Source organism: Rhipicephalus microplus, chromosome 8 (assembly GCF_043290135.1).
Source record: "Rhipicephalus microplus isolate Deutch F79 chromosome 8, USDA_Rmic, whole genome shotgun sequence".
Lineage (NCBI taxonomy): Eukaryota > Metazoa > Arthropoda > Arachnida > Ixodida > Ixodidae > Rhipicephalus > Rhipicephalus microplus.
In genome coordinates this window covers 47,756,667-47,769,069 of record NC_134707.1, presented here as the reverse complement: position 1 = coordinate 47,769,069, position 12,403 = coordinate 47,756,667, and the positions used below count along the sequence as shown (strand labels likewise).

Below are 12,403 nucleotides of genomic sequence, written 5' to 3'. Positions count from 1 at the left end.
TTAGGAAGTGCCTGACATCGGCAGCGTCGAATCGACGAATGCAAAGAATAAATGTCAGGATCTCAGCTGAAATCGAACTCAAGCATTTTACGTGGCAATGAAGCGTTTTACAACAGAGCTACGCCATGTCACGAAACTACTTTTCAAATAGATGCTGGTTTTCGTGAAACATCAATAGCGGTTGGAGTGCTGGTTACCTAATTTTATAAACATTACATATGTACTCGTTTTATACAGCTGCCACGTCGGTTAACGTCAATTGTAGATTTTACATGCGCTGAAGTTGATTTATGTAGCGGTGTTCAGAGCCAGCATCCTCGCGAGCATCAACACTTCATATCAGCTTCTGGTGCTGCTAATACGCATGTTTTAGTTGGCATCGCTGTGCAAGTGCAAACAACTGGTTATATAAACGTCTGCAACTCTTCAAGATATGTCGGTGCGTGCAACAGGTGTACATATATTTAGCGTCACATCATCACGCGTCGCTCAATAAAATATTGCAACACGGTCACCTTCCTTCCGCATGCTTCACATAAAGTCCATTCCTAGGCTCGGGGTATCTGCCAATTTTTTTTTTCTTTTCGAAGTAGTTTAAAAACAGTAACGGAGTTCTGTAATACAGCCCTTGCTCGTCATGGAGACTGTTTGGTTCAGTTGTCACTCGAATCAAGTTTTTTACGATTTACTTAATTCGCATCTTTTGATTGTCTGGGTCACAGACAAAAGAATTGTTTGCTCACATTTAACGGTGCTGACATTGACGCTGTCAGCAGAATTTCTGTGAAATGAGCTTTTTATTGCTATTGCGTTTACAGCAAACGGCATGAAAAAATATGTAATGAAGGTTAGAGCTGAATTCAAAACAAGTAATTTTACGTCGTTATCAAGTATTCTACAAGAGAGCAACGCGAGGGCTTGAAACTGCTTCCAAAACAAACCCTGCATTGACGCCATATCACGAGAACATGGATTGTGGTAGCAGTATTCTTTAAAGGGTTTTGTAACAATGTAATGATCAGTACATACTGAACTAATGACTCGCCAAGCTAGGATCAAGCATTGCTCAAACTAAAAAAATAAGGCCAAAATCACCTTTGATATGCACTATATTTCTGTGTATATAGCAGAGAGCTCCTTTAAAAAAAGCTGATAATGGCACAACAAATTGAGCGCCAACACTACGTCTCATAATGGCATACAAGCATAATCGAACCCGTTGGCAAAAGGAAGTGAGAGAGGAAAGAAGTAGACAAGCTGCAGTTCTACGAAACTGTTAGCTTCTCAGGTAGGTGCCTTGTTCAAATTGAGTGCTTTCTTTGAATAGTTAAGACCTTCAGCCCAAACATGTTGTGGTCAGCTCCTTGTTTGCACCATTTGTTGGAGGTGCTTCACATACTGTAGCCACCATTAGCGGTTGCGATTGCAGTGTATCCTGCAGGGTGGTGTGCATGTATTCATAGCTATATTGCTCCTGCTGTCTGTAGGATCCATAACCTCTGTAGAACTGGTCACCTGCTCCTCCATAGTCATAATTTTCCTGGTTCTTTTCTCTCTTCTTGCAGTCCCCCTAGCCCTGTTAGCATGTGTTCACGTTGCTGCTTACCCCGTTGGACGATCCTCAGCCTCGCTGTTGCTTGCGCTGCTGCCGCCCATTCCAGCTACCACTTCCATAAGAATGGCTATCCTGGTTGGTCTTCCTGCTTTCCTTTGGTTTTGGCCGCTTGCACACAACGTGCTTCCCAGGAACCTCAATGTGGCGCTGACAAGTAAACTGGTTGTTCGCATCTACTCGCTCAAAGGACACCAAACCACAGCCTCGAAACTACCTCTGCTTTTGCTCATAAATGATTACTTTTGTAACGTTTCCATTTTCGCACAAGAAGGCATACAAGTGTGTCTCATTTAAAGTTGCAGGAAGGCCGCTGATAGATGTCTTAGTTGTGCCTGTATCAGCATCACATGAACCACCCCTGGCCATAGGGCCCCCACCTCAATAATTACAACTGCCACTCGAAGGATTACACGATTTGGCATGTGGGGTCCTCCACCAGCATAGCAGCTGCGAAACTGTGGTCACAGAAACTGACGAAGCCAAAACCACGAGACTGGCATGTCTTATTGCCCACCCCCACACTGTCCTTCACTTCGACGAACCAGCTGAAGGAGCTGGCCAGATTCCTTCTTGTGTGGTTGCTCAATTGAGGTCTTCGACAGATATTTTTCGTTCTTCCTCCTTACAACCATGTGTCACTTTGCGGCTTTTGTGAATAAGGGGCATGGAACTGTATTTGTTGTCCAATACTGCTACATCATCACTGAAACCAATTATTTTGTAAGAATTATATTGTAACTGACGCAGGCACAACAGAGAACAGTGAATAAAAAGTAAGATTCTTCTTTCCGAATCCCCTCTACCCTTCCTCAATCTACCTGTGGAATTACAAGCAAACATACACCCCAAAATAAACGGTTTTTGTATTCCATCAACCTGTGCCTCATAGCTAAAGCGGCCTGCAGGCCATGGATATGCTCTAGTAACAATATGTTTGTTCTACCTGTGGTTCTACTATATGTCCACAATTGCCTTAAGCTATTCGCGACGTGCTAGATTACTGTTATTTCCTTAAACAGGTTTGTCGCAAAATAAAGCTCATTTATTACAGTTCCCCTAAGTTTGCGTACTGCAACATTCTGCCGATGTGCTAGAGTGCTCTATAGTAAGAGTTCGGTAGGCTGCCATAAACTGCAAGTTGTCAAACTTTTCGGAGCTCTCCACTGCAGGTTGTCCAGTAACGTAACGTTGTTGTTAGAATGTGAAATTCAATATATTAATATCAATAAAATAGCGATGTGATAGTAAATATTATTGGTAAAGCTATGAACCAATTTCGTTATTTTATCCGCATTTTTTTTTGCTGTGGCACTTAGCGTTGTTTCTCAGAGAGAGTTTAGAAATAAATTATCAGGTGTCATGCATTTCGTTAGCGAATAAAAACTAACTCCAAACATCATCATATAAGTGACAATTCTGTTGTCAACTGCATATGAGTCACATCTCTAGGCACCTACCAAGTCACTTGTCGAATATCATACTGGCAGCAACTAGGGAACTTCATGCTTCTGTTGTCTTGTTGCTCATAGCTCATGATATATCCATGTCCCCATGGACAGTGGAGACTGTTTGGCGTAAATGCTTTCACTACACCAGGTGCACTCGTTTGGTCGTGTGAGCATCCCAACCTGCGTATTCACCAGATGCAAAGTCATAACGTATAAAGAATGCAGTTCCGGTTATTGGATATTGTAAAAGTTAGCCTCTTGAACTAAGTAGAGCAAGGCTGTCTCAAGGCAGAGCTGTTGGGTACCTGTCTAGTCCTGAATTCACTGATATTTTATTGCGACAGCAATTACATAGGCACTCTCGGCTGGATATCGCTGCCGGCGTCGGCATCGGCATTTACGTTGGCGTGGACGTCGCCGTCATTCACCATATATGTATACGTATCTACATGTATATGAAAAGTCAAAAAAAGAAAACTAATCCATGAAAAGACTCCAGCGCGCGGAATGCAGCGTTTGGCCTCTTGCATATTAGTGTGAGGCGTTAGCCACTGAGCCACGAAGAAACACTTCCTGCAACGTTGAGACGGCAAGCTATTTGTATATGCAGCCAATTGCTGGCAATGAACATCTCAGAGGAACTATCGAGTTTTCAGCATTACTAGCGAGATGGTGCAATGAGCGTGCGTCGCGAGATTGTCACAACGCGGCGGCGCACGCTCTCGTCTACCGCGCGTACTTTGAGTGCGGGAGGGGCGCGAGGTGGTCGCTCACACGTGCGCGCGCTTATCTTGCGGTGAAGAGAATTGTACGCCTTGGGCTTTCACCGGACCGATGCTGTTGCAGTTACCGGGTACACAAAGGTCACTGCACTCGCTACACAGTCTCCGTTTGCGATAAGGGCGTGCTTTTGAGATACAGCGAAGGAGCAACTGAGACGCTTATTCGCGTTTAACTGTACATGTCATTACGTTTTGTGCGTCATTTGCGCGTGAGAAACGCGGGGTACGTTATGATATGCTTGCCATTCTTCCCGTGACCTTTCAATTTGTTGCAATCACGATCATTTTTTCGCCTTTGTGGCAAAGCTGTGTCTCTTCGTCCTCTAACCTCTCTTCCCAATATCTTGCTATAATATGCTTCACATGGCTGTAGCACTCACTTATCAAATCTTTTACTAGGCTGTTTCTTCTTTCACCAGATATTTCTTTTTACCATCCTTTTTCCTTTCTTTCATACTCTCTCTTTTTGTTGTTTGCTCCTATTTTTCTCTTTTTTTCCGTGTTCTGCTTTACTCTTTCCTGCTTTGCGTGTACTGCTTTACTTTCCCACCTCCTTAGCCTCCTTATTTTTTATCTCATCCTGGTTATTTATTATATATTATAAGGCTATGCTATTACCTGACATAGCGTGCCTTGATTAACATATTAGGGTGTGTTATGACGCTCACCTTGGTATCCTAGGTGAGTGAACTGAAATGTCACTTCGCCAGCAATATACCTCTCCCTATTTGTAAAGAGTGTGACGTAACTGCGGGCACCCCGCCCACCATACGCTCTCTCGGAACAGGTGCTGTTTGGCAAGAAAGTCTCTCCGATGGCATCTTTCTGCATAGAGAGCTGCGTGTTTGCATTCCTTCGACAAAAAATTCTACATTGCTATGTTCTAAAGTCACAACTTTTGAAAGAAGGGGGTCGCGGAAAGGTCACTGCTCACAATGTGAAAATTTGCTTCTCGTATATGGATGGATGAAGAAACTTTATTTAGAGTACTGAAAGACGCGATTATCACGCAGTGGGCTTCCCCCACGTTGATGGCAGCCATAAAGAATCTGATGTTTTCTGAAAGCGAACACTTTGAATGTATATGGTGGCTGGCACCTTGAGAAACATTTGCATGGCATGTATGTGAACATAATCTATTTCTATCATGATATGCGCAATGCAGTTTTAAGTGAGGTACAGCATTGGCAGCCACTTCGTTTTGAGCTGCCGTACGCGACGTCATGAATAAAATTCTCAATCATTCTGCAAAAGTCTGATCGGTAATGAATGAAAAAAAGAAGCACATCTTGCCATGCATTAGGCTGAGGTTAGCATAGCTTCACAAAAATTAAAATGAAATTCTGCCACTGCGTTTCTAAATGACCTAGTGAAATCACATGTGATGTGAAACCCGACCACTTAATTATTATCTGGCACAGTTACCTTGCTGAATTTTATACCTATAACGTGATTTAGGCTCGATACACAAATTTCTAATACGCGTCGTCACTTCACAAGGATTGAGTCGTAAAAGTACGAAGTAGATAAGAAGCGAAAATCTCGATTTTATTGATTGATCTGTGAGATTTAACGTTCCAAAACCACCATATGATTATGAGAGACGCCGTAGTGGAGGGCTTCGGAAATTTCGACCACCTGGGGTTCCTTAACGTGCACCCAAATCTGAGTACACAGGCCTACAACATTTCCGCCTCCATCGGAAATGCAAGAAACGAAAATCTCCACTGTTATCAATACCACGTATCAGGTATCTTATAATACAAGTTAAAGCCGTGGTTAAGCGTATATGCAGACTTGGCAACGCTCCAACATGCCTAAAGCTCATGCGCAGTCTTATATATCAGCCGGAGATCATGCACTTTTATTTTTCTGCACGCCGCGCATACGCTGAGATGCATCCACTCGCAGATGATTGCGTGAAATGCATTTTTACCTTGACTAAAATGTCAGATCGTGACGTTCCATCGACAAGTGGTTACTGCAACAGGCCCACAGCGAATGCCAGTGTTTTTGCAAACACGGCATTCACATTACATCACGTTATTTTTACTGCACACACCATGCACCATATTCTCAGTTTCACCGTCCGTAAAGGTGAACCAATATTGTGGATGCCTGTCAACGCACGCTGCACGCCACAATCAACACTGCACATTTTCTAAGACGATGCTACTGTTCCTCACACAGGCCGCCACATGTGTTCACTTCTCCCAGATAAACAGCCAGCCAGCGTTGCAAATATTTCATCACACGCTTCACCACACCTAGATGTTCTCTGACACATACCACAGCAAATGTTGCCACTAAGAGATCAAGAATAAGCTTTCAAAAAAAAAAACACTTGGCCCAAGCACCGAGCGACAGCACTCCTCTCAGCCACCGGCGGGAGTGTTTTGCCAACCACCGCCTTGCACGTGCACCGGTGACGGCATGCTGTGACGTACACCGGTAGAGGTCTATTCCTCTGTTAGCCTTTCTTACTTTGCCTCAGTACTCGCTTTCTCCCCCATCAGAGTTATTCCTTCTCACACCAAAAATACGCCCATGTTCTGGGAGCAAATCAGATCAAGATGAAGACGAAGAAGACAGGATGTTGGTTCTTGATGAGGATAATTTATGCACTTGTGACAGAAAACCTCGAGCGTAACGACTCTGCTTTACAAAAAAACATTTAGCTGTTGTCTGCAGTTGGTTTGTATGCTATTGTTGTTGTACATATTATAAAGTGCATGCACAAACAAGGCACAGGTAAGGCATATATAAAGCACTTTCTGGCGTACCTTTCTTCATCATTGACACCTCCGCATATTAGCACCTCCATCCACATAAACAAAAATGACTTGCAATTTAAGCACACGCACTAAAAGCAATTCATTCCTGGGGCTGCACAGACTCTATCTTAATATTTATGCGGGTATTCCCGCAATCGGTAAAATGCTTTTTTATGTTAAAAGGCACAGTCCTTACAATATTTTGCTGCTTTCTTTGTATCGCGAACAAAAAAGAGGCCGTTATCTTTGGGACGCACCAAACTATATTCTTATACAATTTTTCATACACATTTATTTAAAGTGCTCGGAATACAGTTGGTTCGCAAAACACTACTCAAGACCAGCAGTTGCTGATAATTAAGGTGTTGACAATTGCGCACGTGTTAACTGACTCAAGACCAGCAGTTGCTAATAATCTCGATGTTGACACCGTAAATTTGAGAGGAGACGAGAACAATAACCTACAAGCAGAAGGAAATGGGTCGCACTCTTTTCTTTTAAAATCTGTTACGTATATCTGCTCTACCTACTAAACTGCCCTCAAGTATACATTCATAGTATATTACTCAATAGAGTGAGGGCAACTTTTGTATTTCTTCCTATGTGCATTTTCATAAGTTTTCAAGCGATCGGTTATAACGCACAAAGAAACGTTAACGACGCTGGAGCTTTGTCTTCAAGAATCGAACGGGATAGCCTAATCGTGCGCCCTCCGCATCGCCCCCTCTATGTCAAGCCCGCGTCTATTTTCGCTGCTTGCCTGAATCATGGCGCAAGGAAACAGATATGTATTTGTGTAAGATTTACCGTTGACCTAACAGTAGCACGTTGTGGGCAGTCTTGAAGAACTGGACGCAACTCTCAAAGTTGAGGGCCAGACGCCACCCACGAAGACAACACCAGGTAGCTCTCGTCCATGAACCCGCCCGGGGACCAGTGCACTTAGGCCGGACTTGCAAGCCTCGTGCTTCGATAAGGGAGAGAAAGCCGCAACTAGATTTGACAGGCATATCCCGTTACAACACCCGCATAAGGAAAGCCGGGAGAGAGAAGGTCCTCTCGAGTGGCACACCGCTTGACCTACTGTCATCATGGCTTCACCCTGCGAGCTTTCTGCAGCTTTTTCACGTGACTCGTTGCTTGTTTTATTCTCTTTCTTCATTAATTTGTTGCCGCATCTGTGCCAACTGTCCTACGCTCATTTTCTTCAATTTCAGCTGTCCCCTATTTTGACACCTTCAAATGCCTCATTTGCACAAATCACGCCTAACAAACATCTCTTCTCTGTTGTTTCCTCACAGCTGTACTTACGTCCTGGGGCTGAAGACTCGGAAGCCACAGACATTGCATGCTCTACCGCTGGAATAACCGACAATAATTAAGTGCAGTATCACCATAAATACATGCACATGAATGAGAAGGCTACCCCATGCGACAAGACATTCAGAAGTCATTCGGGATAAATTGATTTACGTTTCAAAAGGCTAATGGGAAGACAAAAAAACCTGATACCGAAAGGTAGTCAACAAACAAGAGAACTCAAAGAAACTGACAACAGGCCACCTTTACCTCACATATTTCGACAGAGTAAACGCTATGGCTCTAGACCTGAACAACGGCGTCTATTCACGCACGTGTTATCCGTCTGATACGTCTGATAAATTTAAAGTGAGCGGCGCACCCTTCACTACCACTTTGGCCTCGTAAAATTGAACGTGCCACAGGATAGCAAAAACAAAGCGCCCCAAGCATCAAATGCCTAATGTAATTAGCCGTCCTTCCACAAGTGAGTAAAAAGACGTGGCTGTCTTTAAGGAGCTTTGCTCCTAATATCAACTTTAGTAGCACTCACTAAAGCTTATTGTCATTCTTTCAACTGACTTGTGACAAAAGTACCACCATTTGTTTCATCGCCTGTTCTCGTGTAATATGTCATTTACTGAGAGCAAACTAACATCAATGTTAACGGTGTCTACGCTTGTGTCTCCAACGAATTCCCCTTGTATGTTTTTAGTCAATGGAAAACTTCTACGTCAACAAAAAAGTAGTTCTTCACTGCAGCGTGTCATTTGAAACATTACTTAACCTAACTTGCGAAGTACGAAGAGATCAGCTGTCTCTTAACATCACTCGGTTTGACAGAACAGTGTGTTTTTATACGGCATCATATGTTAATGTAGTTATGAGCATCCACGTGAACGATCACGTTGGACTTTATCTGAAGTCACTGAGTAGCCATTGTGCCAATTTAGAATGATGTGAGAGAAAGCAAAGTGAGTGCATACGTCCCAGTTCCACAGGCACTAGTGCACTTTACCCCCAAGAACTATATGGTTCAATTCTTAAGAGTCACAACCACGCAATCAATGAAGCAAAGAACATTTCTTCAGTGGAACGTTTCGGTTGCTATGTGTCTGAACAGACGTCCACAAAAGCCAGTGGACACCCGTCCAGTCACTACTGCTGACTCTTCTTTCACAAGTGTAGCGGTACTCTGTGGGTCTACGTCCTACTGACCACTGACTCTCCTGGTTAGTGCCCTAAAGTACTAAGTACTCTAAATCGTTAAGCACTTTTTCTAAACACAGGGATCACACTAGTGCTATTATCAGTAGTTTTTCTTTGAACATGCTAAGGAATGGATACGTGTCATTTCCTCGGAGGTAAAAGGGTGGTGATTAAGAGAGAGGCGACAAGCACAAAAGTGCCAATACGTGCATCACCGACGTCAAACCACAGCCGCAGAACATAGAGCCGCTTGTGGTGCTTCTACCAGCACTTTCCTGGCTTTCAGCTTGACAGTGGCGCACGGGCTCTCAATTTTCTTACCGTAGTTAAGCACTCTGTGCTGTAGGTACTCGTCTCTTGAAAATGTGGTCTATCTTTTTTTACCGTATTAGTTCACTCTCTTTATTCTTGACCCTACACAACGCTGGGACACGCTCCCCCGTATGCAAAAAATGTAACCGTTTTTGCTATACTCGAACCACTACTCTCTCGGATCGCTGCGGCATACTTTCGAGTGTACTCGAGTGGTGGTTTAACCAGTTTGGGTATTGGAGCAATTTCTAGAGCAAGCCAACTTTGTTTTGAAGCAGATTCACAGTAGAAGGAACTGCTGTTTTGTAGCAAGTATAAAGCTAAAAAGTGTGTTCCGAGGCCGTTTGATAAAGACAAATTAGAATTCGAGGTGCTCGGAACTTGTGTAAGTCTTTTAGTGCTTCTTGTTAGTGTGCACACAGCAAAGACTGCTCCATTGTGAACAAGGAGACAAGGCCATTACTCATATAGTAGTTATCAATCACACTGTGAAAAAAAAGAATGTCGTGCGATTGCTTCACTAAAAATATTGGTGGCAAGCCAAGCATGTCAAGCACGGTTTCTGCAAATGGTGGTTGTCCGACACTGTAACACTGTAAGTAAAAGTCATCCGAGGTTGGGGTTTTGCGGCTCCTGAACTCTGAAAACTCCCTCGCATTTCAAATGACTTCATCATGTAAGAGTACAAGGTGGTACATCGCAAAATATAACCACTACTCCTGATGGAATTATTAAAAGATACCACATGATTTTAACCACCGTTTTAGAGTTTATTGATTGATTGATATGTGGGGTTTACCTTCCCGAAACCAGCTTATGATTATGAGAGATGTCCTAGTAGAGGGCTTCGGAAATTTCGACCACCTACCGTTTGAGAGTTCATTACAACGTGTCTGCAAGCGGCGCTCTGAGTTCCAGTGAAGGTATGCACATATTCCACGTATGCACACTCCCCTCCTCATTTTTTCTTGAAAGATTATTATGCAATTACCCACGTCCTGGCTTAGCACTTTCATTCAACGCACTTTATCAGGAACTGGGAGCTGCTTAGGCACAACGAGCGAGAAAAGCATTCTGTGACTGAAAAAACGTACTCTAATAAAAGAATCACCCCGTATCTGCATATAATCTGCAAATGTCGTCGAAAGACGATAGTCTTGCGTGTGGAGAGAGTGAAAAAAAAACATTAATTTGATGTTCTGCGCAAGAAAACTGGTTAATGATATTCTGGAGGCGCTGCGTTAGCATGCCTCGAGCGTGCAGCGGAAGCGAACAAGTGGATCAAGTGAAGTCATGAATGGGTGGATAGATTGATATGTATGTACCCTTTAGATCAGGCGGTGGCTAACGGCACCAAGCCGTAATACATAGTGAACCAAAAACTAGATTTATTTTTTTCTCTTTAAACAGTGAGGTTGAGGACACGTACTTTGCAGTGAAGGTTTTTTTTCACTCGTGTCTTGACTTTAGCACCAATCAGATAACCTCCTTCTAGTTAATTCTACACGCTGAAAGTCTCTTTTGCCCTCCTGACCCTAAACCGCAGTGCTTTGAAGAACTCTGCGCCATCATCCTAAACTATCGGGTGAAGCCCTTTACAGAATATTATCAAGTGTTCGGCAGTTTTCTCTTCCTCTCCACGCGCACTGCATACCATGTCTGCCCCTTCGTATTTGGCTCGATATGTCTTGGTTCGCAAAACTCCCGTCCTGGCCTCACACAGTAGAGAACTACCCCGAGTATTATCATAGATCCTTTCCTTGGCGATTTCCTGCTTAAAAGTTCGATAGATCTCCTGTGTGGACTTCTTAGTCATGCAATTTTTTCACATATCGGTCTCAGCTTCCTTCACTTTCTTCTTAAGCAATAATTCTTTTTGTTTGACCCCCTGCTGTTTTCTAAGTATTTACCAGTAAATTTTCTGGTTCGCTTCCTCTATTTTGCATGGATATTCTTCATGTACAAGTTGCTGAGTACCTTCCTAGCTCAACGCTCCTCCCCTATTTCTCTCAATCGCTTCTCAAATTTTATCTTGCTGCTAGCTTCCGTGCCCTCAAATGATGTCTATCCCATATCACCTTATACTCCCTGTTTTGGTGTATTCCCGTGAGCTCCTAAGGCAAGCCTACCTATTCCACGTTGCTTAATTTCTAATCTTGCTTGAACATCTGATCTCATGCACAAGACCACATTGCGAACATCAGACCAGGAACCATGACTCCTTTCCATATTCCTCTCACAACATCATACCTACTGTAATTTTACAGAGCCCTGTTTTTTATCACCGATGCATTCCTGTTTGCTTTAGTCGTCACGTCTATTTCTTGTTCTCTTTGCACTCGGTATCATTGCTTATCCATACGCCCATATATTTGTATTTATTTGTTATATCTAGCGTGATTTCCTGTATTCTAAGCTCACAACCTTCGTTATCATCAAAGATCATCATTCCTAATTTATCTTACTGAAAATGAAATCTAACCTATCTCCCTCATTACAGCAGATGTCCATCAATCTCTGCAAATCTTCCTTGTTGTCGGCCATTATCACTATATCATGTGCGAACGTCAAGCTGGTAGTGCCTGTTCAATGAGTTTTCCTTGTTTGTCGAAAGAGAGGTCCACTTTCCTCTAATTTGGCCTCTAATCTTTATAGGTACATCATGAATAACAAGGGTGACCGAGGACACCACTGCCTAAGCCCCCGTTTCATCTCTGCGGGCTTGAATAGCTGTTTTTCCCACTTTATAACTGCCTTGTTACCTTTATAGATATCCTTTAAAAGATTAGTGACTCCATCTTTCACACCTATTGTTTCCAGTATTCCTCACAAGTCCTCTTGAACCACGCTATCATACGCTCCCTTGCTTATCCATACACCCAAATATTTGTATTTATGCCCCGCCATGGTGGTCTAGTGGCTAAGGTACTCGGCTGCTGACCCGCAGGTCACGGGTTCGTATCC

General features: G+C 43.2%; 1 pseudogene; it reads right to left on the bottom strand.

Moving 5' to 3' along the window:
* Nucleotides 1–1,621: 1,621 nt before the first annotated feature.
* LOC142768259 (heterogeneous nuclear ribonucleoprotein 27C-like) lies at nucleotides 1,622–11,983 on the bottom strand (annotated as a pseudogene).
* Between the last annotated feature and the right edge of the window lie 420 nt (nucleotides 11,984–12,403).